This window comes from Nyctereutes procyonoides, unplaced genomic scaffold (assembly GCF_905146905.1).
Source record: "Nyctereutes procyonoides isolate TBG_1078 unplaced genomic scaffold, NYPRO_anot_genome, whole genome shotgun sequence".
Taxonomy (NCBI): Eukaryota; Metazoa; Chordata; class Mammalia; order Carnivora; family Canidae; genus Nyctereutes; species Nyctereutes procyonoides.
The window spans coordinates 59,980,450-60,006,773 of NW_026575043.1; positions in this window are offsets into that span (position 1 = coordinate 59,980,450).

A 26,324-nucleotide genomic window follows, 5' to 3' on the forward strand; every position below is an offset into this window, starting at 1 on the left:
AACCCGGGTGGAGGAGTTTGTTCCACCGAGAAGTGAATGCTAATCTCCGGTGCTGGTTTGGGTCTTCCCTGTCTGGAGTTGCAAGAGCTGTCGTGAGCCCTGTGGCTGAACCGAATGATGACTTGGAGTTAGCCAGCTCAGGGGCAGGAGTATAGACCCACCTACATCATTTGAGCAAGAAGTGTTCAGATGACTTCACTTTGAGAGAAGGCTTGAAGATGATTTTAGGGTTATAGTTGCCTCTGCGTTTTCAGCTTCACAGCATCATGATACTCCAGACATTCTATTCCGTGCACTCTGGGGTGTGGTGAGTTCTGCAGGCAGCAGCCATCAAATGAGCGATACCCTTTATGTCACATTTGGGAAAGGTACTTGAGTGAGCCTGAATTATTAAACTCTTCCCTCAAGCTAGAGTATAACAATACATACCCGGTGCCTCACTTTGGGTGGAAATCATCTGAACTCTTCCTGCTGGATATGTTCCACGGGGCTGGTGGCCTGTTAGATATCATTCGGCTTGGCTGAAAGATCCCATGGCAGATCTTGTGATTATATGTGCAGCTGATCACGTATGCTGAAATCTGTGGCCACAGGGGAAAATGCTACCCTGTGGAATTTTTAGAGTGTGTGCTATCTGGTCTGCTTTCTGCTCACGTGCAAAATCCCATTTAATCCTCACAAACTACTGAGGTAGGCATTACTCTTATTTCCAGTTTCCAGATGTGGTCACTTTTCCAAGGCCCTACAAGGACTGGGTGTTGGAAGCAGGATCCAAACCCGAGTCTTACTCTAAAGTTCATGCTTTTTTACCACACCTGCATGCTTCCTCCAAGGAGATGAGACTCTCAGGGCAGGGGACATTTAGATATAGGAAATACTTACATATACATACAAAACTGGGTCCAGCCTAGTCTCCTGCTGCAAACAACGAGAAACATTAACAGCATGCGGTATGAGGAAAATACAAATTAAAACCATAGCGAGAACTACTGCACATGTACTACGAAGCCTAAACTAACAGACTGGCTGGACCAAGTGTTGGCCAGCCCATGTAGGTACTAGAATTCTCCCTCATGGGGCAGCCCTGGTGGCGCAGCGGTTTGGTGCCGCCTGCAGCCTGGGGTGTGATCCTGGAGACCTGGGATCGAGTCCCACATCGGGCTCCCTGCATGGAGCCTGCTTCTCCCTCTCCCTCTGCCTGTGTCTCTGCCTCTCTCTCTGTGTCTATGAATAAATAAATAAAATCTTTAAAAAAATAGAATTCTCCCTCATATGCTGCTGGTGGGAATGTAAAATGGTCTGGTACCTAACTAAAATGCTAAACCTAATGGAATACTACAACGTTAAAGATATTATTGTACTTCATAAAGGATTTATTTTTAAAAGTTAAAAAAAATTAAGTATCTTAGGGGTGCCTGGGTGGCTCAGGTGGTTGAGTATCTGACTCTTGATATTAACTCAGGTCATGTGCTAGAGCCCCACATCGTGGTAGGCTTGAAGCCTGCTTAGGATTCTCTCTCTCCTCTCCCTCTGCCCCTTTACCTCTCTCCGTGCACGCACACACACGCTGTCTTTCTCTAACAACAACCACAAAATTATCTTAACATATCCTCCGTTAGATGAAAGAAGAAAACCAAAGCCCAGAAATTCACACAGGGGCGCAAGAGTGTTTCCACAGACCATGAGGGGGCAGCTGGGGATCAAGGAATATTCTGGAAGATACACCACCCCGGAAGAGGGAGTGTGAGTGTACCAGTGGGGTGCATTATGGTCTTCCATTAAAAGCTCCCCTCATAGCTCAGAGAACTGATGGATCCCTGCAAGTGGATTTGTATCCAGGGCTGGTTTGGCCCATTGGTCTCCACGTCCATGCATGAAGTTCACAGAGGAATCTCAAAATCTTGCAAACAGGGATCCCTGGGTGGCTCAGCGGTTTTAGCGCCTGCCTTTGGCCTAGGGCATGATCCTGGAGACCTGGGATCGAGTCCCATATCAGGCTCCTGGCATGGAGCCTGCTTCTCCCTCTGTCTGTGTCTCTGCCTCTCTTTCTCTCTGTGTCTCTCATGAATAAATAAGTAAAATCTTAAAAAAATTAAAAAAAAAATCTTGCAAACATAATCAGCACCTCACACTACAGTTAACAGAGGAGCTGCCCTGGCATCTAACGCAAATCCATCAGATCTCCCTCCCTCTCTGTCCCAAGCCCAGAGTTTCATCAAAAGGCGGAAGACAGGTTTGAAGAGATGAATTCACACTTATTCTGACAGACATTGGATGCTTCTAATTAGCTGTCGAAAAGGCATAAAACATCGGAGGATACTTCTAGACACTAACAAACATTTTAACAGCAACCGTTGGAGGAGACGTCATGAGACAGATGAAAGAGGTGGCTGCTGTCAAAACATTGCAGTGGGCTCAGTAACAGTCTGATACACGGGCCAGAGAGAACCATCCTGTCACCAGGTCTGGACAGGAAGAGAGAGGGATGCCAAGCTGGAAGGTTTCCATGCTCAAATGCCAGCAACAAACTGAAAAGATTATCATTCCTCCTGGACTGGTTTTCACCTTTTTCTTACAGCCTTCTGGTCCTCTGACTCTTGGACCTGGCCACTTGGTTGGCTAAGTTGGCAGAGCATGCATCTTTCAATCAGGGTTGTGAGTTCAAGCCCCACATTGGGTATAAAGCCTACTCTAAAAAAAAAAAAAAAAGAATTTTATTGGAGGCTATAGTCTCCAGTTGAAACACCAGCTCAAGGAATTCTTTTCCCTTGGGTTCTAGAGCTCAGGGTACTTTTGGCCTTATTATTATTATTATTATTATTATTATTATTATACCACATTTGATTTCACAAATGAGTCCAGTGTACCGCCAAGAAATATGATGCTTTGTTTACCCTCATTATGATTGGATTCTGTTCTTTTCAAAGTAACGGTCCCTTTCTGGATCAGAGTCAGAAGTGTAGTCAGTTCTCCAAAATCCATCCTGTCCACTTAGAAAGCAGCAAATCGAGATGCCTGACCAGCTCAGTAGGTAGAGCATGCAGTTCTTGAGCTTGTGAGTTCAAGCTCCATGTTGAGTGCGGAGATTACTTAAAAAATAAAATCAGAAAGAAAGAAAAGAAAAAGAAAGAAAGAAAGAAAGAAAGAAAGAAAAGAAAAGAAAGAAAAGAAGAAAGGAAAGAAAGAGGAAGGAAGAAAGAGGAAAAGAAGCTAATTAAAATCCAAAGTACCCAGTGAATTTCTGTTGAATTTTATCAAATATTTCTTTTTTTATAATAAATTTATTTTTTATTGGTGTTCAATTTGCCAACATACAGAATAACACCCAGTGCTCATCCCGTCAAGTGCCCCCCCTTCAGTGCCCGTCACCCATTCACCCCCACCCCCCACCCTCCTCCCCCTCCACCACCCCTAGTTCATTTCCCAGAGTTAGAAGTCTTTATGTTCTGTCTCCCTTTCTGATATTTCCCACACATTTCTTCTCCCTTCCCTTCTATTCCCTTTCACTATTATTTATATTCCCCAAATGAATGAGACCATACACTGTTTGTCCTTCTCCGACTGACTTACTTCACTCAGCATAATATCAAATATTTCAACAGTTGATCCATGTGAACTGAAACTGAAGGAATTCAAGTTTCTCAAAGCAAAATAAAATTTATTTCAGTAGGAAGGATAATTAAAGGCCTAGAAAAAAATTGTTCTACTGAAAAAGAAAGAGAAAGTGAATAAAGAACTCTCTCCCTTGCCTAAAAAATTCGGCTGAATTTTCTTTTTATGAGGCCAGAAGGTGGGTGGAGGGAGATGAGGAGAACGAGCACCACATAGGACAACAGTTGAATCACTTTACTATCTGGAGGGCTCGCTCATTTTTTGTTTTCTGATAGACTTTATAAATTAGGATACAATTACTTTTGAGTTTCAAACCTTTTATAATTGACTCAGGTACCTCCAAGTGACAGTAAAACATAGAGTATTCTAAAAAGAGGGGTATGGATTTGTGTTTTTTTTTTTATTTTTCTTTTAATTTTTTTTTAATTTATTTATGATAGCTACAGAGAGAGAGAGAGAGAGAGAGAGAGAGAGAGAGAGAGGCAGAGACACAGGCAGAGGGAGAAGCAGGCTCCATGCACCGGGAGCCCGACGTGGGATTTGATCCCGGGTCTCCAGGATCGCACCCTGGGCCAAAGGCAGGCGCCAAACCGCTGCGCCACCCAGGGATCCCTGGATTTGTGTTTGATGGACAACACCGTGGGGTAAAGCACGGGGGCCTTGCAGACACAGGTCATCACGGGCCTGGCAGGGAGGAGAGGCTGGTTCTAACAGAGCTGGCTTTGGGTCTGACTGCCAGTGTCCTGGCACATGTGTCTGCAGCACAGGACAGCACACGTATAGCAAGTCCCATCCACCCGAGAGCACAAGACCATGTGATGAGGGACGCTGGCCTGATGGTGTCCCATGCGGTGTCTCAATGTCATCTGTGAAGTGACGCTGCATTTTTTTATTCCTTTCCACAGAGTTGTCTGTGTGGAAAGGTGCTCCAGATCCTGTGGGGTGGGTGCTCCAGCTTGCCGCTGGCCCTCTAATGTGAGCTGCATTGGAGAGCTTTCCCTTTCATTCTTTGACACCACACAACATCATGTTTTCCTCCTATTTATACCGTGTTATAATTTTCTTCTCCCCAGTATTAGTGAACACACACTGCGATCTAGTTATAATATGAGCAAGGCCGATGACAACGTCCCATTAACAACCCAACACTGAATCCACCAACAGCTGTGTGGCGAGAGCTATGCAGCAGCCACAGTGAGAGAAGCTTCGCCAGTGTCTCACATGACACCATGTAAGGCTTAAGAGCAGGACTGACTTCTAGAACTTTCTGCCATGATGGTAATGATCAATATCCATGCTATTCAACACGGCAGCCGCTGGCTCAGGAAGCCTTAGCAAGGGAGGGACTTCACTCAGAGCCCTCTGACCTGCCCCCCTGCCCCCAACTGGCTTTAGGCCGGGCTGGTATAGTGCTTTCTGTTTCGTGGTGTAGTCTGGCCACCATCATGAGGCAGCAGGGAAGGCCTGGGTCCAGATGCTCAGACACTTGGAGGGGTGCCGGGGGTGATGGAGAGGGTGTCCCTGCCTGTGTGCAGTCTGGGCCGAGGGCTGGGATGCAGATGCGGGGCACGTTTCACCTCCGGGGTGCTGCCCGCCGAGAACCTCACGTGCCGACACGGTCCCCTGGTCGCTCAGGTTTGCGATGCTGTGATGTGCCCACGAGGATATTCTTCTGTCTCCCGAAAGAGGGTCAAACCAGGCTGAGTGAAGTTCAGCGACTCACTTGAGGCCCAGAAACGGGTAGTTTCTAACTCACATAGAACGCAGGAAGTCACGGGGAACTGGGACTCCTGTGATGACAAACGACAGCAAACCCAGCTCCTAATGGGGTGCTTAGCAAAGATAATTATAGGCTCATGGCCCCAGAAAGCCCAGGCACCAAAGGAGCGGAAAACTTACGTCCACACAAAAACCTGCACCTGGATGTTTATAGCAGCTTTGTTCCTAATTGCCAAAACTTCGAAGCGACCAAGTGGGTGGATGGGGAAGCATATTGTGGTCCATCCAGACAATGGAATGTTATTCCGGATGCAAAGAAATGAGCTAACAAGCCATGACAAGACGGAGGAAACTGAAATGCGTTTCACAGAGTGAAAGAAGCCAGTCTGCAAAGGCGACCTGCTGTACGATTCCAATTGGACGGCATCCGGGAGAAGGCACGACTCTGGAGACAGTGAGAGGGCTCCGTGGCTGCCGGCGCTTAGTGGGGAGGGATGCACGGCTGGGGCACCGGAGGCTTTTAGGGCAGTGAAACTAGTCTGCGTGACATTATGCTGGCAGACACATGTCATTGCGCATTTGCCAAAACTCCCAGAACGCACAGGAAGGGTGAGCCTTGCTGGGTGACAGTCGTGTGTCACCGTAGATTCCTCGATGGTGGCCAATGCCCCACTCCGGTGGGGGCAGGCAATTATGGGAAAGCTCTGGACTTGCTGCTGAATTTTGCGGTGAAACGAAACGTTCTCTAGAAAATGAGGTCTGTGAAAACACTAAAACGGAAACGGAGCTGTAGCTGGATCCAGGGTCTAACACATTTACACCAGGACCCACCATTCTGGCCATCTTTTGGCTCTGCCCCCGTGTCAGCTTCATCTCTGGCAGACTTTCGTCATGTGCCAACACACGGAAGCCCCAGGCTCACCTCCCTGTAGCTCTGAGTCCCAGAAGAACACGGAGGTGCTCTCCACCTGTGATTCCTAAAAGTTCCTTTTAACAGCCTGTCTGTAATCCCTGGCCCCATGGGGTCCTGTGGGCTTTCCCGCCCACGTGGGTAGAATGCTCTGGGGGGCAGGGTGGGGGCTGTGCTCCTCCCTCTCTTGGGGAGCAGGGCCAGCCCCATCCCCACTGTGTGCAAAAGGGGAGGGCTGGGATTAGAAGCGGTGGGAATCAGCTCTGGTACCCAGCACCCATGCCTGCTGTGGTTTGTGAATGGAGGATACTCTTTAGAGAAGTTTCCAGGCTGCTACCTACCCCCAGGCTGGAAGCGTTTGGCTCCGGGCACTCAGGAACTGTTTGCTTATTGTGAACGAGTCTAATCAGAGCTTCTAGAGGGTTTTGCAGGGAGATCACGGCGGCGAGCTTTGCTGTGTGAATCCGGACAGTTGCCTTGGAAGAAGAACCTGTCAATTGTGCTGTCTGTTCGGGAGTCATGCTTATAATTAAAAAATGAGGTCCAGTGACCATTTAACTAGTCAGCGACGAGTTTGCAATTTCCGGACACATTTTCAAAATGGGATCTTGGAAAGAAAGAAAAACGTAGGCTTTAGCAGAAAGTCTATGGCCAGGATTCCCACTCTAATCATTCTGACTTCCCGAGGGCCGGGAGCCGGCCAGCTCACTACGGTGGAGAGAAGCGTCCTGCTCAGACGGCCGGGAAAATAATTAGAGGGACAATATACATGAATGTGATTCAAATGAGGCTATTAAGAGTTGAAGCTTGACATTTCACTTTTTTTTTGCATTATTAGTTATATGTGTAACAAGCCATTGCACTAAAAACAAAATGATGATAGATCAGCGAGTGTAAATTAAAACATCCCATTTACCCTGCCTGTAGTTCGCAGCTCCTCTTTCTTGCTAATCAGTCTGTTAAGCATAATAGTCGTTCTTGGCAGGTGGCGTCTCACCCCGTTTGGAGTGTGGTTATCAGCAAATATTAGCAATGGATGGTGTGAGTTCCCCGCACGGAAAGAACGAAAGAACGGAGACTGGGCCTTCTGTGTGCAGATGATTTAAACAGCAGCAGCCTGGTCCTGGGTGGAGGAGCTCAGAGGGCAGCATTCAGAGTCCAGATGAGGTCACAGGGGTTCCGGCTGCTGAGACCTGACTCCCCTGAGGGCAGGAGTCCTGCGGAGGTGTGTCACGCGGCCGCAGTGCGTGGTGGTGGTGGTGGTGGTGGTGGTGGTGGTGGTGGTGGGGCGGCTGCCGCCGGATTCTGAGGTCCTGTCCCAATGCCCTGATGCTCTGAGTGCTTCTGTCACCGGACTGTATTAGCTGCACAGGAGGCTTGATGGCAAAGCATGGGCTTGTTAGCACACTCGTGGGAAGGCGCACACTGTCCTCGGCTTTCCCCTCCCCAAAATGTATGGTTTATATTTGGAGACTCTTCTCTGTACCCTTTCCTGTCCTGACTATTTCGGGGTGAGATGTCTTGTTTTCTGCATGAACAGGAACAAATGAATACATTCTTTGGAATTAATATATCTGATATATTTATAATATAATTATATTGGAATGAAGTGAGTGAGATCCTCTGTGTTCTATTTTTATTAATCCACGCACGTGGCAGCCGCAGTGACGAGAGTGCCGTGCAAGCCGCCCAAAGACACGTGGAATGGAAGGCATCTTGTCCTGCACTTGGGAAATACCTTCAGTGATAACCCCGTGACTCAGGTCAAAGTACCCGGTGAACAAAGTGGTCTAGGGAGGAATGCAAGGTCAAACTATTTGGGGATGGTTTAGGGAGATTTGATTTTTCCCCTTCTTTAGTTTGAACCTGGAACTTGTAGATTAGCTTGGGCTGGAGAATGTAAGTACCCAAGGTAATACTCTGCCCGAAGGTGACCAGGATGCTTTTGAAACTTTAGACCTGGGGTGCCCGGGTGGTGCAGTCGGCTGAGCATCTGACTCTTGGGTTCCGGATCAAGGTTGTGGGTTTGAGCCCCATATGAGGCTTCGTGCTCAGCAGGGAGTCTGCTTGGGACTCTTCCTCTCCTTGTGCCCTTCCCCCTTTATCTGTCTCTCAAATGGATAAATAAATCTTAAAAACAAACAAGCAAACACACTTTAGATCTGGGGCACAACGGTTTTCCCTGATTACCAAGCGGTTCCTGGAGCACTAGAGAAAGGCACCACGAGAGGAAGGGGTGGGGGGGGTGCGGCACTCCAGAACCACTGCCAGCAGAAGGGGTGCCCTTGCGTGCTCACACCTGCTTTCGGGGGCTGGACCATCTGCAAGTATGTATAGCCTCAGCCTTTTCTGTGGGGGCAGAAAAACAAGCCCCAGACCAGATGCAGTTCCAGTCCTGAGGTAACATGGTACAGTAGAGGGAGCAGGAACTGCAGTGTGTTCACTGTGACGACTTCTCTCCTGTTCTGTCGACTTCTCTCCTGTTTTATTTAGTGTCACTTGATGGTGAAGGTAGCTTTCTCAGAGGGTGCCTTTGAGATGTAAATGGAGAGACACTTGGCCCCTCCACCCGGAGGGCACTCAGGGGGGTGTGGTTTATTTTTTTTTAAATCTTTTTTTTTTAATTTTTATTTATTTATGATAGTCACAGAGAGAGAGAGAGAGAGAGAGAGAGAGAGAGAGGCAGAGACACAGGCAGAGGGAGAAGCAGGCTCCATGCACCGGGAGCCCGACGTGGGAGACGTGGGATTCGATCCCGGGTCGCGCCCTGGGCCAAAGGCAGGCGCCAAACCTCTGCGCCACCCAGGGATCCCCGGGGGTGTGGTTTAAAATGCTAGGTTTGGGGCACCTGGGTGGTTCAGTAGGTTAGGCATTTTCCTGCCTTCAGCTCAAGTCATGATCTCAGGGTCCTGGGATCGAGTCCTGATGGGTCTCCCTGCTCAGCAGGCTCCTGCTTCTCCCTTTCTATCTGCCTCTTCCCCTAGTTGTGCTTTCTTGCTCTTTCTCTGTCAAATAAATAAAATCTTTAAAAATAAAATAAAATAAGGTGCCAGGTTTTAGGGCCACGTAGGTGTATAAGCCGCAACTGACTGGAGATACGCACACACCTCTCAGACCTCCAGTTATTTCAGTAGCTGTCTTCGATGTGTGCTGGTGGCCAAGCAGGTGTCAGTGCTGTGCCCAAGATTGCGGATCCGAGAAACCAGCCAGGAGCCGACACTGATGCAAGTACATGAGGGTTTACGAGGGTTTATTAGCAAGCTCGAGCTTGGGTCCAAGTGTACCCGACACCGCTGAGCAGGGACTTGGACCCCGAGGTGGGTTTCAGCTGAGTTTTATGGGCTGGTCTAGGGGACCTCCAGAAGGGGTGAAGGAATTGCTCAAGTTCTGTTTACATTCTGAAATGGGGCTTTCTAGGGCATTAAGCTGTTTTTTTCCTGTAACTGAAGTAAGGTAAAGTTCAGCTCTTATTCACAGGGGCCTGAGATGGCTGTACTTGTACTAATGGTGAACTTAAGGTGGAATGGCCTTAATTTTCTTGGCCTCCACAGTTAGCTCTTTCTGTACCCAGAGAAGGCCCACCATTGAGTGTGTGTTCTGGGAAAGGCAGCTAGTGCTCGGATTGTGCAGCATTTTACCAAGTGGATTCCCACCACTGATGGCCTGGATCTCCTAGATGTGCTTGCAGGGGTCCACAGGGCGGCCCTTCCTCATCCCCTGGCTCCCGCTTGTCTCTTTCCATCTTTGCCTTCGTGGAAGGGGGTGTGTGCATGTGCATGTGTGTCTGTGTGTGTAGATTGCTTGGACATGAATGACATATTGTTGCTACCCCAGGGCCTTTGCTCTTGCTATTCCCATGTCTCAAACCCTGAGATCTCAGCTCAGATTTCACACCCTCAGAAAAGCTTCCCTTCACTGAATTATTTCCCTCTCCTTCACATCTTTGTGTTTGCTCGATCTCTGAGTCAGCCTCATGGACCAGCTCATGCTGAGGTCCAAAAGCTTTAAAATGTCAGAGACTGTAAATAACACAGGATTATTTCTCACTTGTGAGAAAGATAGGGTCATCTTGGGTCAGCTGGAAGACCCTGATCTTAGTTGCCCAGGGGATGAGGCTCAAGGAGCAGCTGCTGATTTGCATGTCACTGGTCCTCCGAGGGTCTTGTGATAGTGAGGCAATGCTGCTGCCTGCAAATGAGACACATCTCTGCCTCACAAAGTAGTCAGAGGGCTAGCCCCAGGGCCCAGCTGCCAGGGCGGGCAGGAAGCCTACTGCTGTGCTGTTGTGTGCCGGCAAGGGTGAGGGCTGGAGATGTGTGGGGAGGGGCACCACCCACTGATGGTCACATTCACCTTCCACAATTTACTTCCTCCTATCCTCCTAGGACAGTAGGAGGAGCAGGAACCACACCCTTGCCTTGGTCACCACTGTTCACCAGTGCCTGGAACAGAGCTGGCACTGTCCTTGTTCTGTGCTGATCTGTGTCCTGGGGATGTGAGTCTGCGTGAGGTGCGGGCATGTGTGGGATGGGACGGGCAGCTGTGATTGCGTGTCTTCCGTGTCTTGTCTCCTCATAGGTGCGCTGGCCTGGAGTTTCTAGGATGGCCCCAACTCCAGCTATTACACTCTTTTTTTTTTTTTTTTAACAAGTGTTTTTTTTTTTATTATTTATTTATGATAGGCACACCGTGAGAGAGAGAGGCAGAGACACAGGCAGAGGGAGAAGCAGGCTCCATGCACCGGGAGCCCGATGTGGGATTCGATCCCGGGTCTCCAGGATCGCGCCCTGGGCCAAAGGCAGGCGCCAAACCGCTGCGCCACCCAGGGATCCCTATTACACTCTTTTAATAAGATAACACCTAATAGACTCTGTGTCTGGATTCTGTATTCAAAGAGCATGGTCTCTATCCTCTGACCCCCTTCTTTGGAGCAAATCATTTCTTCCTAGATCAGAGAGAGGACATGTTTTTTGCTTTGGGACTCAACAGTTTTTTGTTTGTTTTAAGATTTTATTTATTTATTCATAGGAGACACAGAGAGGCAGAGGGAGAAGCAGCCTCCATGCGGGGAACCCGACCTGGGATTCGATCCCAGGACCCTGGGATCAGGATCTGAGCCGAAGGCAGATGCTCAACCACTGTGCCACCCAGGCGTCCCTCAACAGAGTTTTTTTTTTTTTTTAAAGATTTTATTTATTTATTAGAGACAGAGAGAGAGAGAGAGAGAGAGAAAGAGGCAGAGACACAAGCAGAGGGAGAAGCAGGCTCCATGCAGGAGCCCGACGTGGGACTCGATCCCGGGTCTCCAGGATCACACCCAAGGCTGCAGGCGGCGCCAAACCGCTGCGCCACCTGGGCTGCCCTCAACAGAGTTTTTAAAGATGCTGGGCTCCCAGGGCCCATGCAAAGCTGAAGTAGAAATTCACTCTTTGTTGAGATCCTGGCTCTGTTTCCCACTTTGTTCTCCACCCTCCCCTGTGCCGGCAGGTGGTGCAGAGGAGACATGCTCATGATGGCAAAGGTCAGGTCTCCTCAGTGGCCAGTGAGTGGCCTGCAGCCCTTCATTAGTGCTGAGTGGATGGAGTAAGGCCAGCTCAGCCATCAGAAGGGATGTTACCTCTCATTCTGGGGCACATTAGTGGTCTTCAACCTCTGGGGCCTGGCCTGGCACTGACTCCCATCCGGATTTTGTCAGTACCTGGTGTCTCTGTCTAAAAATGCGCTACTGATGCTGCCTCTGAAAACCCACATTGTAGCTCTGCCAGTGTGTTCCAGAACCCCGAGTAAACTCATTTTCTCCTCTCCTGAAGCCCAGAAAAACAGCTCCTCAGAGTAATGAACGAGGAGGCCATTTTATACCCCAAACCACTTTGATTTCCAGGGACAAAAGGGAAACATACCATTGTGGTCACTATTTGTCATCACCTCATATGTGCATTTGACTCATAATTACTCACTTGGAACAAATGAATTTTTCCTAATCAAACTATTGCCAGTGAAGATATGGGCACATTTCCACATAAAATATTTCAAGAGTGTTGGAATGGATCCAATGAGCAAAGGAGAAGTAAGAGTCACAGACACATCATTCTTTCTAACTGCGCAGTTAGACTGAATGACTTTAGAATAATTATCCTTGGCCAGTGGTTTGCCACTGGGGTCATTTTGTCCCCACGAGGATATTGGGCCTGTGTGGATACACTGCTGATTGTCACGCTGGGACATTACTGGCATCTAGTGGGTAGAAGCTGGGGAAGCTGCCGAACATCCCGTGGTACCCAGGATGGCCTCCACACCCCCAATCCCCACCTTACAGAAAATAATTATCTAGTCTATCATATCAGTAGTGCCCAGGTTGAGAAACCCTGTCCTCTCAAAATGAGTTTGAGGCTTTTGTAATTAACACAATGAACCCAGTAGGAGATGTGACCGAATTATTGGATTTCCATTAATTGGAGACAGAGTATTTCATTTCTTCTGAAGGAGAGCTCATCACTTAGGACTATTTACACACTTTGGGGTTTACAAGAGCCAGCAAATCCCTTCCATTGAATTTCTGCCCAGATGAGAAGTGTTGGAGAGACCCCAGGTTAATTGAACATTATAAGAATTCTGATTTGATTTTTTTTATTCAAATGGCATTCAGAACACCACTGCACTTGTGGGCTAATCGTAACTCCTTCTCTAAATCCTCAAGCGTCCTGGAGCTGGAGGCACCATGTAGGTCTGTCTTTGTAACCCCAGGGTCCTTGCACTTAGGGGATGTGCAGGACACATCCCTTCTTTGAGGAGTTTTTGATCGTTCACTTGCGCTCTTTCTTCTGAACATATGTGTATATGTGCGTGTGCATGTGCGTGTGTATGTATGTGTGTGTGTGTGTGTATAGATGCACACATACATACATCTGTAGTCTTGTATTTAGTTTCTTTCTTTGTTCCAGTGGCATTTAAATAATCACCAGTGATCACCGGTATTTCTGCAGTGCCTGGAGCTCCGGCTTTACCCCCAGGGCCAGGTCATCTTTACTCTCCTTATCAGTACTGAGTCAACTATAACAAGACCTGCCTTCAAAACATTAACATTTCGCTGCTTGCCTTGCTGAAGGACATTAAGTCGTTTTTCTCTCTGCTGTGATGATTCTTCCCAGATAGTTATCTTGGGTGGATCACTCTAAATTTTGAGAGTAACAAATACTTATTGAACACTAATTGCCTCGCAACACTCTGGGGGATTTGGCAGCGAACTCAATCTAGTCCCTGCTTGCAGTAGGTTGAACACAGGCCCTCTGGCCTCAGTATATCCAAACTTCATGCCCTGTCAAGAGTCAAGAGGAAGTTGACTCCAGGATAGGGCCCAGGTTTTATAGCCTTCCTCTGTGCTGGTGCTGGCTCCTCAGTGGGTGCTTAATAAATACTCCAGGAGAAGGTGGTTGTACCAGCAGCATGGATACCAATTAAATGCAAGGACCAGACCTCATACTTGACGACTTGAGATGTTAGTCTGCTGGCTTTGCCATTGTCTGCTTCTGGACAGTGGAAGTCTCTGCCTCTATTAAGGGACAGTGGGAATTAACTTGCCTGTCAAAAGTCTGAAGTCCAAGTTTGAAAATGTGGGAAGATGGTGGTGGATGCTGAAACTAAGACAGGGACAGGAATGTAGGCAGTGCTGGGGTCACGGGCAGGGGCTGGAAATTTGAGCAGCAATAAGACGAAGGGATAACACATGGAAGTGACTTTCCTCTGATGCTCTCAGCTGAGCCATAGGGCTGTTCACTTCTCATTCATGTATGCATTCATCCATTCATTCATTCGTTCACTTATTCTTGATATATTTATGGAGTGCCCACTCTGCCAGCTGCCAGTAGAGAAGCAGCAGCCAACAATGATACAGAAAATCTCTGCCCCAACAAAATTTTCCACCTGGGAAGGCACATGATAAACCTGATAAGTAAGTAAAATATCTGCGGTGTTAGATGTTAACTTCTCTGCAGGGGAAATAAAGCAGGGGTGGAGGTGGGGGTTGTGGGAGATACAGAGCACAAACACAGATGAGGGGATTTTAGGTGAAGCCATCAAGGAAGACCTCACTTAGAAGGGTTCATTTGAGTGAAGAGCTCCTTATCAGATATGTGATTTGCAAAATGTTCCTCCCATTCTGTAGCTTGCACTAGTTGGTTTTTATATCTATTTCCTGGGTAGAACTAACTGTGGGTTGCTGATGGAGCCATGTGAGCTGCTAAGGAAAGGATCGGTCAAAGATGGCCAAGGCTGACGTCTGGAAGGGTGGAGGGATTATTAGCTGGGATGGGGAAGGTCCCACCAAGACCTTGTGGTGGCTGGAGCTGGTGAAAAGTGGGATTTCAGTCTCCAGCATTTTGAGTCTGAGATGCCTGTTAGGCACGCAGTGGAGAGGTAAAACAGGGGATCAGATACAGGGGTTTGGGGGGATTCGTGAGAAATATCTGGGCTTTTGCCATACATTCCATGGCTTTTGGACCTCAGAGCTCTACCTTTGTCCCAGGGCAGTGACTACCCCAAAGAGACTGCAGCAGGGTGTCCAACTCACCTGGGACCTGGATCTCTGCAGCCAGCCCATCTGGGACCTGTGGCAGTGCAGCCACGAACAAAGCCTGTGCCATCTCATTACTAGAGTTTCCTGAGTGGAAGCCACAGCATCCTCCTCTGTGCATGAAGATGTTGTTGCTCCTGAGAAGCCAGGACGAGGCAGGAGTGGGAGTGGGAGCACATCTCTGCTGACGTCATGTGCAGCTGCTCGTTGGTCCTCCGCTGACCGAGCACCTGCAGCTGGCTGGGGTTTCGAATGCCCTCTGACGCCTCGGTGGAGAAGCTAGCTAACCAGCAGCCCCAGGGTGTGCTCTGACCTCGTTCACCACTGTTCTCATGTGGAGAAGCCAACCTGCCCTGTAGTGATGAAGGCACCATGGCTGATGCAGAGGCAGAGAAGCCTTGCTTGACATGACAGAGGTGCTGCTTCACGTGCAAGCAGAAATTTTGAGAAGTTGAATGCTCCATCCTAGGGTCCTCCTCTCTGCTCCTTACTGTGCGTGCCGTCCTGAGAGATGACCATGAACCAGTGGTAGAGAGTTAAGATCAGGTTCCGAGTCCTCAGAGCTGGGTGTGGAACCTGGCTCCCCTAAGCCCTGATGTTCATGAGACTGTTCACCCATGTATCCCTGGGGTTTCAGCTTCTGGGCAGGTGGTAGGATTGCATTGCTGGCCCCCTGTGGTCAGAAGGGATGTGCGACTGCTCTGGCCAGTGACACTGTAACGGACGTGTCATGCATCCCTTTCAGTCAGGGTTTCCCTTGGCTATTGGAGGACCACCAGTGCTCCTTCTCCTGTTGGGCCAGACCAAGTGTATGGCTGTGCACAGTGGACACCCTTTGTGCAAAAATGGAACGAGAAGGAACGCATACATTTATTCATTTTAGATGCGTTGCACTATCTTTGCCGGGTTAATAAAGAAATGTAATAACATTGCTGACCTAAACCAGGGGTGTGGAGGATCTGGGGTAGAGCAGTGGGAGACAGAGTTTTCACTGTATTACCATTGTGCACCTTTTGAAATTTTAATTGTGTGCGAATTTGTCATTGATTCAAAATATCATTAAATTAAACAAACCATAATGCGGATTTCCCAGTTCCTGGCTCAGACAAACCCCAAAACCTCCACCCCAGGGACAAAGAGAACTATTATAGATTAACACTCACTCATTGTGAACACTGTCAGGGTGTATCACATTCTTTGACTTTCTTAAGTCAATAAGCACGGATTTCATGTTTCACGTTAGTAGACTCAGAAATAGCTATGCTTCCCAGGGATATTTAAATTATTATGCACGATAAGAGCTTTCATTCTGGACGTTAATGGGGAAATCAGAGAGCGGGACATCTCCTAAAGGCTGCATTTAAGGAATCCGTGTAAGATGATTTCTGTGCCTCCTTTTCCTGGAAGGGTTTTGGGATGTTGCCAAAGACAGAGACAGAAAAAAAATATGCAACTGGGTCAACTGTCTTAGCTGTACCCAGGCTTGTCACGGTGATTTCTACAAAATCTAGTAAGCCTGGAACTTAGCACGGGCTGTTAGTGTGAGAAATGGCTATGGGTTTGGCGGCCAAGGAAACTGAAGTGCCTGCACATTTGCTCATTATCAAGAGTTATTGTTTTTGGCTCTGGAGAAGTGTTAGCTAAGCAAAAATAAGGTCACCCAAACCAATCCGCAAGGTAGATTGTGCTTTAATAGACTAAAGGAGAAGAAAAACAGAAAGAACCTAAAATAATTTTCCTGGGGTTGTAAAATAGCGGAGTGGCTTGGTGGAGCCATTATGAGTTGAATTAAGAGTGGGGGGATTGCTTGGAGCATTTCTGATGAGGTATGTCGTTGAGATTCACACAGCCAAGCACCATCCACAAGAAAATGAGAGCTGGGATGACAGCATTCTATTTTTAAATAGTCCGTTTCCTGTTTATAGACAGCCACACACTGTGGCACAGCAAACACCCAAGCACCTATCATTCCGCTTGTCAAATCTTAATATTTTGCCAAATATCCTGTACTTTCTTTAACACTCTATGTTAAAAACTGTCATGTTTAAAACATAACAGAAGCAGTCAAAGCCTTAAGGTACCAATTCCCTGATTGCATTCTGGTCTCTCCCTCCCTGGAGGGAGCTCTTTGCCTGCATTTGGTCATTCGGAAATATATTATAGATATTCATATATATATATATATGTATATGTATATGTAAACATTCTGGAAATGCTCTATTTATAAATAGAAAGTTATCCCAACTCTATGGTTTGATGGAGATATAGTATGTCATATATAATAGATATGATGATATATGATATATGATAGTATGATATGATGTGATAGTATTACACTATTATACTGTGAAGGTCCATTTTTGCAATTAGCTTTCTCTTTCAAATTTATGGGGTTTTTTTTTGTGTGTGTGCATACATATGCACTATGGATATATTCATACATGTGTATATGCATGCATACACACATACACGTACCCACATACGTGGCTTTTTCTGGAATTTTATACAGATGGGCATTATGAAATCTTATTAGCAAGTCTTTATTTATATATTAGAGGGAGAGGGAGTGAGAATCTCAAGCCCTGATACAGGGCTCGATCCAGGACCCTGAGATCATGACCTGAGCTAAAATCAAGAGTCAGACTCTTCCCCGATGGAGCCATGTAGGGATCCCAGCCTTCTTTCACTCACTATAATGACTTTGAGGCTCCTCCATGGTGTTCTTCTTTCTTGCTGATTATGCTCCCTATGTGGACATTCCAAAACTTGGTCTTTTTAATCATTGTCAAAAGGTATTTGAGTTTGTTTCTAGTTTTTTTTTTTATCATGTAAATTCACCAATTTCTTTTTTTTTTAATTTTTATTTATTTATTTATGATAGTCACAGAGAGAGAGAGAGAGAGAGAGAGAGAGAGGCAGAGACACAGGCAGAGGGAGAAGCAGGCTCCATGCACCGGGAGCCCGACGTGGGATTCGATCCCGGGTCTCCAGGATCGCGCCCTGGGCCAAAGGCAGGCGCCAAACCGCTGCGCCACCCAGGGATCCCCTGTTTCTAGTTTTTGAAAATATTTCTGCCGAGCGTCCATGCACAAGCCTTTGTGAGCATGTGGGAGTTTTTTTGCTCTTAGGTAAATAACTAGAAGAGGAATGGCTGGTCATATGCTATATATGTGCTTAACATTAGAAACATACTGACCTGTTTTCCGAAGGCGTTGTGTCTGAGAACAGCTCTGGTGCTTCATTTTCGCCAACACTTGCTGTGGGCAGTTTGTCTCTTTGCTTTAAATTTAGCCACTATCATGGGTTTGCCCCATTCTCTCAATTTGCTACTAATTTGCATTTCTCTATTGTCTAATGATTTCAAGCATCTTTTCCTGTGCTCACTGATGAATCATGTTTCCTTTTCTGTAAAGGGTCTTTTCAAACTCTTTGTCCATTTTCATGTTTTGTTGTTTCTTTTATCGTGAAGTTACAAGAGCTCTTTATAGGGTGTCTTTATTGGGTGTATGTGTTGTGAATACTCTAAGCTTGTGGCTTGCCTTTTTGTTTTCTTGATGGTGTTTTTCAAGGATCAAAAGTTTTAAATTTTGATGAAGTCTGATACATCACATTCTGTGATTCACACTTTTTTAAAGGTTTTATTTATTTACTTGAGAGAGAGCATGAGGGGAGGGGAGGAACAGAGTGAGGGAGAAGCAGATTTCCCACTAAGCAGGGGGCCCAATGTGGGACTCAATCCCAGGACCCGAGATCACGACCTGAACCAAAGGCAGACAGATGCTCAACCACTGAGCCACCCAGGCTCCCCAATATTCTGTGATTCATACTTTTAGTGTTTCATCTAAGAACCATTTACCATAATCAAGTGTGCTGAAAATTTGTCATCTATTTTCTTACAGATACTTTTTAAAAAGATTTTGTTTATTTATTCATGAGAGATGCAGAGAGAGAAGCAGAGACACAGGCAGAGGGAGAAGCAGATTCCCCACTGAGCAGGGAGCCCGATGTGGGACTCAATCCCAGAACCCTAGGATCATACCCTCAGCCAAAGGCAGACACTCAACCGCTGAGCCACCAAGCTGCCCCTCTTACAGACACTTTATAATAAGATTATATTTAGTTATATGATGCAGGGTGTGTTACTTTTTATGTGTGGCATAAGGATGGTGTTCACTTTTATATCTGAATATCCAGTTGACTCATTACCATTTGTTGAAAAAGCTTTTCTTTCCCCATTGAATTGTCTTGTCATGGTTATCAAACATCAAGACCATATATATGTGGGGACACCTGGGTGGCTCGGTGGTTGAGCATCTGCCTTCCGCTCAGAGCATGATCCGTGGGATTGAGTCTCCCATCAGGCTCTCCACAGGGAGAGCTTCTCCCTGTGCCTGTGTCTCTGCCTCTCTCTCTCTCTCTCTCTCTCTCTGTGTGTGTGTGTGTGTGTCTCTCATGAATAAATTAATAAAACCTTAAAAAAATAAGACCATGCGTATGTGGATCTACTTCTGAATATTATCTCATGCTATTGATTATGTCTACCTTTTGCAAACACAATCTGATTTGTAACTTTAAAGTAAATCTGGAAATCAGTTACGTTAAGTCCTCCAAGTTTGTTCTTAAAAACAATACTTTGGTTATTCTAGGTTGTTTGAATTTGCACACAAATTGTAGGACCAATTTGTCAATTTCTACCCAAGTCTGCTGCTGTCTTGATGTGGGCTACACTGGGTTTCGATCAATATGGTGAGAATTAACCTTGTAATCATTGTGAGGTTTCCCACCTGTGAACATGGTATACCTTTTTACTCGTGTAAATTTTACTTCATTTCTCTCAGCAATGTTTTATAGTGTCCAAATCTTGACTATTTCAGTTAGATTTATCCCTAGGTATTTTATATTTTGGATCTGCTATAACTTTTTTAAGATCATATTTTCCAATTGGCTGCTGTTTTTAAATCCAACTGAGTATTTTATTTTTTTATTTTAATTTTTATTTTTTTTCCAACTGAGAATTTTGAATTTGATATCCATAACCTGGCAAAAATCTTGCAAAAGAAAAAGTTTTGGTAACTCTTTTGTAGATTCCCTGAGATTTTCTATCCCCTGTTGGTGGGAACAATTGTATTCTGACCCCCAGATATATTTTCCTTATTTGATGCTATGCTTTCTATTCTCTTTTATTCCAAATTTATTTTTTGCAGGGCTCCGAGATGTCCAGAATAATTTTGAATAAGAGCAGTGAGAGTGGAGTCCTTGCCTTGTTTCAGATCTGAGGGAGAAACCAGGAGCAAATCTTTCTTTGTTGCCTGTGATGTTTACTGAGGTTTCACATAACTGTCCTTTACCATTTTGGGGGTCCCACACTACTCCTCTTTTCTTAGAGCTTTTATTGTGAATGGCACTAGGATTAGAGCTGCTCCCAAGAAACAGAGAGAAAGGCCACTGTGGGGTCAGACGGACTTGTCAGCCTTGCCACTGTCCCCTGAGCTATCTCTGGCTCTGGAAGATTTTCACTCTTGGCTGATAAAGAGAATCATTCTAAATGGTGATTGATTATAAGGTCCTGCTTTCTCTCCAAGTGGGGCGGAGGGCTTGCAGATGGAGGCAGTAAATTAGCACAATAAGCTGTCCGGGCAGTAGGAGGCCTAATGGGACAGAACACAGTCTAATCTCTGAGGGGCCATCCCTCCACACTGTGATTATATGTCCATGTCCGAGTTTCCCTGTGACTCTTGTGAGCTTCTGTAATGTCTACGTTTGGGATGCAGCCCTGTAGCGCTAGCATCATTTCTTCTGTGGATCTGGACAGAATAAGACAAGGCTGTCCTGGTTGCCCAAATCAAGGTGGCTTTGACTTTCTTTTTTCTTTGTTTTTGTTTGCCAAGTTTTAAGGAAACAGGGTCCCAGAGCACTGGCCCCCACGTGTGGCTGCATCAGACATTGTTTGTATGAAGAAGATGTGCTGACAAACCCCGGCGCAGGGTAGTCACACATCTATTGTAAAAAGAAGCTGCTATTAATTCAGAAGAGAGATGCTCTCCAGTGGGGGGCCTCTCCATTCTGAACTTCCAAACTGTAAAGGGGCAGGAAAACTCACCCAGTGAGGATGCCCGCCTGCTATTATTACTCCTGACTTCTGTGAGGATCATTTTGTCTCCCGAGGGCCTGGCCATAATTCCATGTTTGTGAAACGCGGTGCTTGGCGTGGAGCTGCAGACGCCACCTGTCCAACAGGCTTGAAACAATTTCTCGAGAAGTGGGCATGTCCCATAGATGACTGAACGAGAAGGGGTATAAAAGACATTAAGGAAGAGCGGGGCTGGCAGGCTGGGTGACATGGTCCTGTTTAAGTAAAAGAGGCCCCGGGGGCAGGCTGCGCTGATTGCCTCTGCGTGGGAAGGGGAGACAAGGAAGGCCAGAGCCTCCAGTTTTTTCAAAAACAAGCTAAAATCAACTGTTATTTCTTAAGAATATTTTCATTTAAAAAATTAGTTCAAACAGACCAGCAAACAGGTAAAGAGCACCCACATTCGCAAGCTTTGTGGACAGTTATTAACAATTACCCCCTTAGAGAGCTGTGTGGACCGTGTAGCTGGTGGTTTTTCCTCGGTGCGGCCTGCAGTGTGAGGGGCTGCTGGGGACTGTGCTGGCTGTCCCTGGGGGCAGCGGGCAGAGCATTGGTGACTGTGTATGCCCGCGGCCCTTCCATATGGCTCTGATGAGCCTTCCTGCTCAGCCCCTGTGTGGCCCACCGTTGCGGAGAGTCGTCGGGAAACTGGGAGAGGAACCCGGTGTCCTGAGGTCACTGATGGGTAATGGAGAAGAGGCGTCCCTGACAGTGCTCCTGCAGTGATGGCACCCCCTGGAAAGCTCTGAGTCTGTAGCCTTAGGCGGGTCCTCAGCCTGGGTGATTCGGTCCCCAGGAGACAGTTTTGTACCCTCCCCGAGGGCGGGGGCTGTTGTCGCTGGCACCTGGTACGCAGAGGTCAGGCCAGGGACCCACTGCAGGCCTCAGACTGCCCCCCCACAACAGGGGAGCATCGGTAGGACTCGGGTGGAGAGAGCCTGCTTCAGTGATACCAAGGTCACGGGATCTTGCGGCCACTCTGCTCAATTTGCCTCGTGTTCATTTCGGTTTTTAACCAGAACTCAGTAAAAGCACGGGACTAAACCCTTGGGTCAGAGAGACATGGGCACTGTTTGGATGGTTTTGCATGTCTGCTGGCAGGAACGAGCCCGTGGGCCTCCGGCCTACAGATGGGGCTCTGCGTGGCCCCTCACCGGCCCGGGCACCTTCTCCCTCTGGAGTGTCCACGAGTCCTCATGGAGATCCGGCGCTCAGCCTGGCCCCGGGCGGTGGACACTGGTGGCCTGGCTTTGGTCTCCATGGTTGTGTCTGCTCCCAGCTGGCCAGCGCTCTGGGGGCTCTTGATGCAGCCACTCCAGCCAAGCCTGGGCCATTTTTTGAGCATGTAGAGGTTAAGAGCACAGACCCTGAAACTGGACTAACTGACTTCAAATAACAGCCCTACCACTTGTCAGGTTTCTTTTTCTTTTTTTTTTTTTTTTTTTAAACTTTTTTTTTTTTATTTATGATAGTCACAGAGAGAGAGAGAGAGAGAGAGGCAGAGACACAGGCAGAGGGAGAAGCAGGCTCCATGCACTGGGAGCCTGACGTGGGATTCGATCCTGGGCCTCCAGGATCGTGCCCTGGGCCAAAGGCAGGCGCCAAACCGCTGTGCCACCCTGGGATCCCTTTTTTTTTTTTTTAAGATTTTATTTATTTATTCATGAGAGACAGGGAGAGAGGCAGAGACCTAGGCAGAGGGAGAAGCAGGCCCCATGCGGGGAGCCTGATGTGGGACTCGATCCCAGGTCTCCAGGATCACCTCTGGACTGAAGGCGGCGCCAAACCACTGAGCCACCCGGGCTGCCCACTTGTCAGGTTTCTAAGTGGAGAGGCTACGTAAAGCCAGTGTATCAGCTTTCACACCTGCAAAATGGAATCAGTGTTAGGAACCAGTTCCCATGGCGATTGCAACCGTTGGATTACTTGATCCACATACATGCTCAAAACACCACCGACAAATGCTCGCTGTATGCTGCGTACTCACCGTCCCTGGTAGCTTCTTCAGATACGCACTCTCATGGGGGCATTGCTTGCGAACAACCAAATCCCATCACTGCTGAAATGTTATTATTTTGTTGAGTTTCTCTGCAGTGTTGATGAGCAGAGCCTAGCTAGGCGTCTCCCAGCGTGAAGAGGACTGTGTGTTGGCTCTGAGTTTAGCACAGGTAAGGACTCGCTTTCCAGAGTGCCGTAAAGAAGGCCCTTTCTTCTGGACACAAGCTGGATTCTGGAGAAGATTTTAGTGGTTCCATTACCTTCTCCTGAAAAGTGTGGACGTAGGACAAAATTTTGGGAGAAAGTTCTTTGGGGGAAAAAATGGCTCTGAAATGCCTGTTAACAATTTTCATCCTTTAGATTTTCTACAGTTTGAGGAGGTTTATCATAAATGCTTGGGAGGAATTATAAAGGAGATGGTGCAGTGTCTGCCTTCAGCCTGGCCAGCACCTGCATGCATAGAACAGTTGGAGAATGTGGAGGCTGAGAAAATTAAGGCCATTCCACTTTAAGTTCAGCGTTAGCACAAGTCCAGCCATCCCAGGCCCCTGTGAATAAGAGCTGAACTTTACCTTACTTCAGTTACAGGAAGAAAACAGCTTACAGCTTAATGCCCTAGAAAGCCCCATATTAGAATAAAAACAGAGCCCAAGCCAAGGGCAGGAAGCCCCTATTAGAATAAGCTCAATGCCCTTGAAGGCCCCATATCAAAATGTAAACAGAACTTGAGGAATTGCTCCCCCCCCCCTTCTGGAGGTCCCCGAGACCAGCCCTTAAAACTAAGCTGAAACCCACCTCGGGGCCCAAGTCCCTGCTCCGCTGTGTCGGGTGCACTTGGACCCAAGCTCGAGCTTGTAAATAAACCCTCGTGTGTTTGCATCGGTGTCGGCTCCTTGGTGGTTTCTCGGATTCGCGATCTTGGGCACAACAGAGAATCACCAGCAGGAGGGTCCTGAGTGAACCAGAGCCCTGTCGTCATTTCTTCCTTTTTGGGGCTGAGCTTGACTCTGTGTCGAACAAGCATCTGTTGACCTAGACTAGATCTTGGAAAGGCTTCTGGTCTCTACAGAGAAGTTCCAGATGTCAGCCCTGAGTCCACTGCTTCCGTGGGAAGGCCCAGTCTCTTTTTAGCCTTTCCTACAGATGACTCTGAAGATGATCAAAAGTCACATTTCTGGGTGGCAGGCACTGAGGCACAGCAAGGCGATTGCCATGTGACCACTGACCCTTACCCGTGAGGCCCGAAGACAGCATACTGGGCTTTTTCATGGAAAAGCTGTAACTGGAATTAAGTAATAAGTGATGAGAGTTTATTGAGAGATTACCAGAGCCAGTGATGCCTCTGCTGCTTCCTATTCTATGGAGGAAGGAGAGATGAAGCAGGAAGAGGAGATGCCCTTGCTCCGAGGAGAGGACGAGCCAGGTCCTCGCTGGCCAGGGCCTCCCCGAGAAGCCCCAGCAGGAAGTGGGAGAGGGTGGGAGACTGGGCCTCACAGCCGTTCTGTACGCTTCGAACCAGCTCACCGTGTTTAATTAAACATGATTTCTGCCTGTAGCACACGGATGTCTACAAACCCAAACAGAGATGTCTGTAGGGGAAACAACAGCTTTTACTTAATCCAAAGCAGGTGTGTTGCCAGCGTGAGCTAGTGGCACTCGGTCATTCTGTCACTGGCTGCTCTGTGCGCTCGCTGCTGACAGAGGGTGGCAGATTAGGAGCAGATACTCCTGCCAGGGTCCGTCGCAGACGCCTCGGAGTCATCTGGTTCGGTCGCCACTTTGGCCATCCACTGCCTCTGTGCAGGAGAGGTCCAAGAGTTGGTATGCTGGGGGAGAAGGGGACGGAGAGGCACGTACCACCGCTATTCAGGGAATTGTACCTGGATTCCGGAAAATCTCCATTCAGGTCTCTGCCTTGACCAGGGGGCACTGAGACCTGTGCCTGTGTCCTGCATCTCAAGTTTTCGGGCAGACATGGCCCGCGGGCGTGTTGTGTTTGCCCGTTCAACATGTGAGGTCCTGTGTGCTCCTTTTCAAGACTGGAGTTTAGGAATTTTACCTGATGTTGAGATATTAGAAGATCTGGCAACTCCGAGCCGACGGCCTTGTAGCAGCTGGAGCCACAAGATAGTCGTTTTGAGCTCAAGGCCATCGTGTGGTGTGTGTTCTTGGGAGGATGTCTTTGTCTCCAATTGCCCTGAGCTTGCAGATACCTTGATGAGCAATGCCTGACTTCCCGCGACTGATACCAATTTTGGCCTCATTCTGGAACTGAAAAGGCCGATGATTCTGTTTGGCTCAAAGCTTTCCGTCATTTGTTTAAGTTCCTCCTGGATAGTTTTGTTTAGTGGTCTGCCGTGGTGCTTGTCACAAGGGCAGAGCTTAAGAGGAGGCTTTTGACCTCAGGTGCGAGGGGTACAGGCGGCCAGCTCATAAAGCCGCTCTGCACTGTTACGGTGATCCGTGGTTCCCGAGTGCTTTGTTACACACCTTGTGGTGTGATTTCCACTGTGGGGTGCATAGGGAAGAGACGATGACGTTTTCCTCGAGCGTCTGACGAAGCGGTTAACTTGATCCTCCTCAGACATTGTGTCCACTTCCCATCTGGGAGCTCCCCTTCCTCTCAGCCCTTTTTAAAAGATGCCTTGGGGTCAGGTAGGACTAAAGGCCACCGAAGTAATGGGCTGTATCCGTCCTCTCTCGCTGCTGTAACAAATTAACCACAGACCACGGCTTAACGGAAGAGGACGTATTCTTCTACAGCTGTGTGTGTCACACGTCCCACATGGGTCTCCCACCCTGGGCCCAGCACCGGTCCCCCCCTGGGGGCTCCAGGGCAGAATCTGTTCTCTCGCCTTTCCCAGCTTCCAGAGGCTGCCTACACCTGTTGCCTGGGGACTTCTCCATCTTCCAGCCGGCAGCTGGTCAAGCTACACCACTCGGACGCTGGCATTTTTGTCCTTCTCTTTCCTTGCAAGGACCCTTGTGATTATATTGGGCAACATATTCACAGGTTCTGAGGATTAAGATGAGGACATCCTGGGGGCGTTATTCTGTTTATTGCATCAATTTAAGCAGGTTCATCTCTGGTGAACCACTCAGAGCCTTTAATATGCAAAGGGCGTGATAATCCACAAAGGGAGGAGTGATTAGTGTCCCCACGACCCCAGGGCTCTTGCACTGTCCCCCTTACAATGTTCTTTTGTGTATTGTCACAGAGCACACCCCACTCTCTCCAGTCTGTGCAGCCCATCTGGACGGCTCGGTCCCTGCCTCCTACTCCCACTTACATCGATACAGCCTCCTTGTCCCCTGCCAAGTGACAGAAGGCACTGGCTTTCTGCCCAGCTGTTGTGAGCACCCCGGCTCAGCTCAGATCTGCTGTA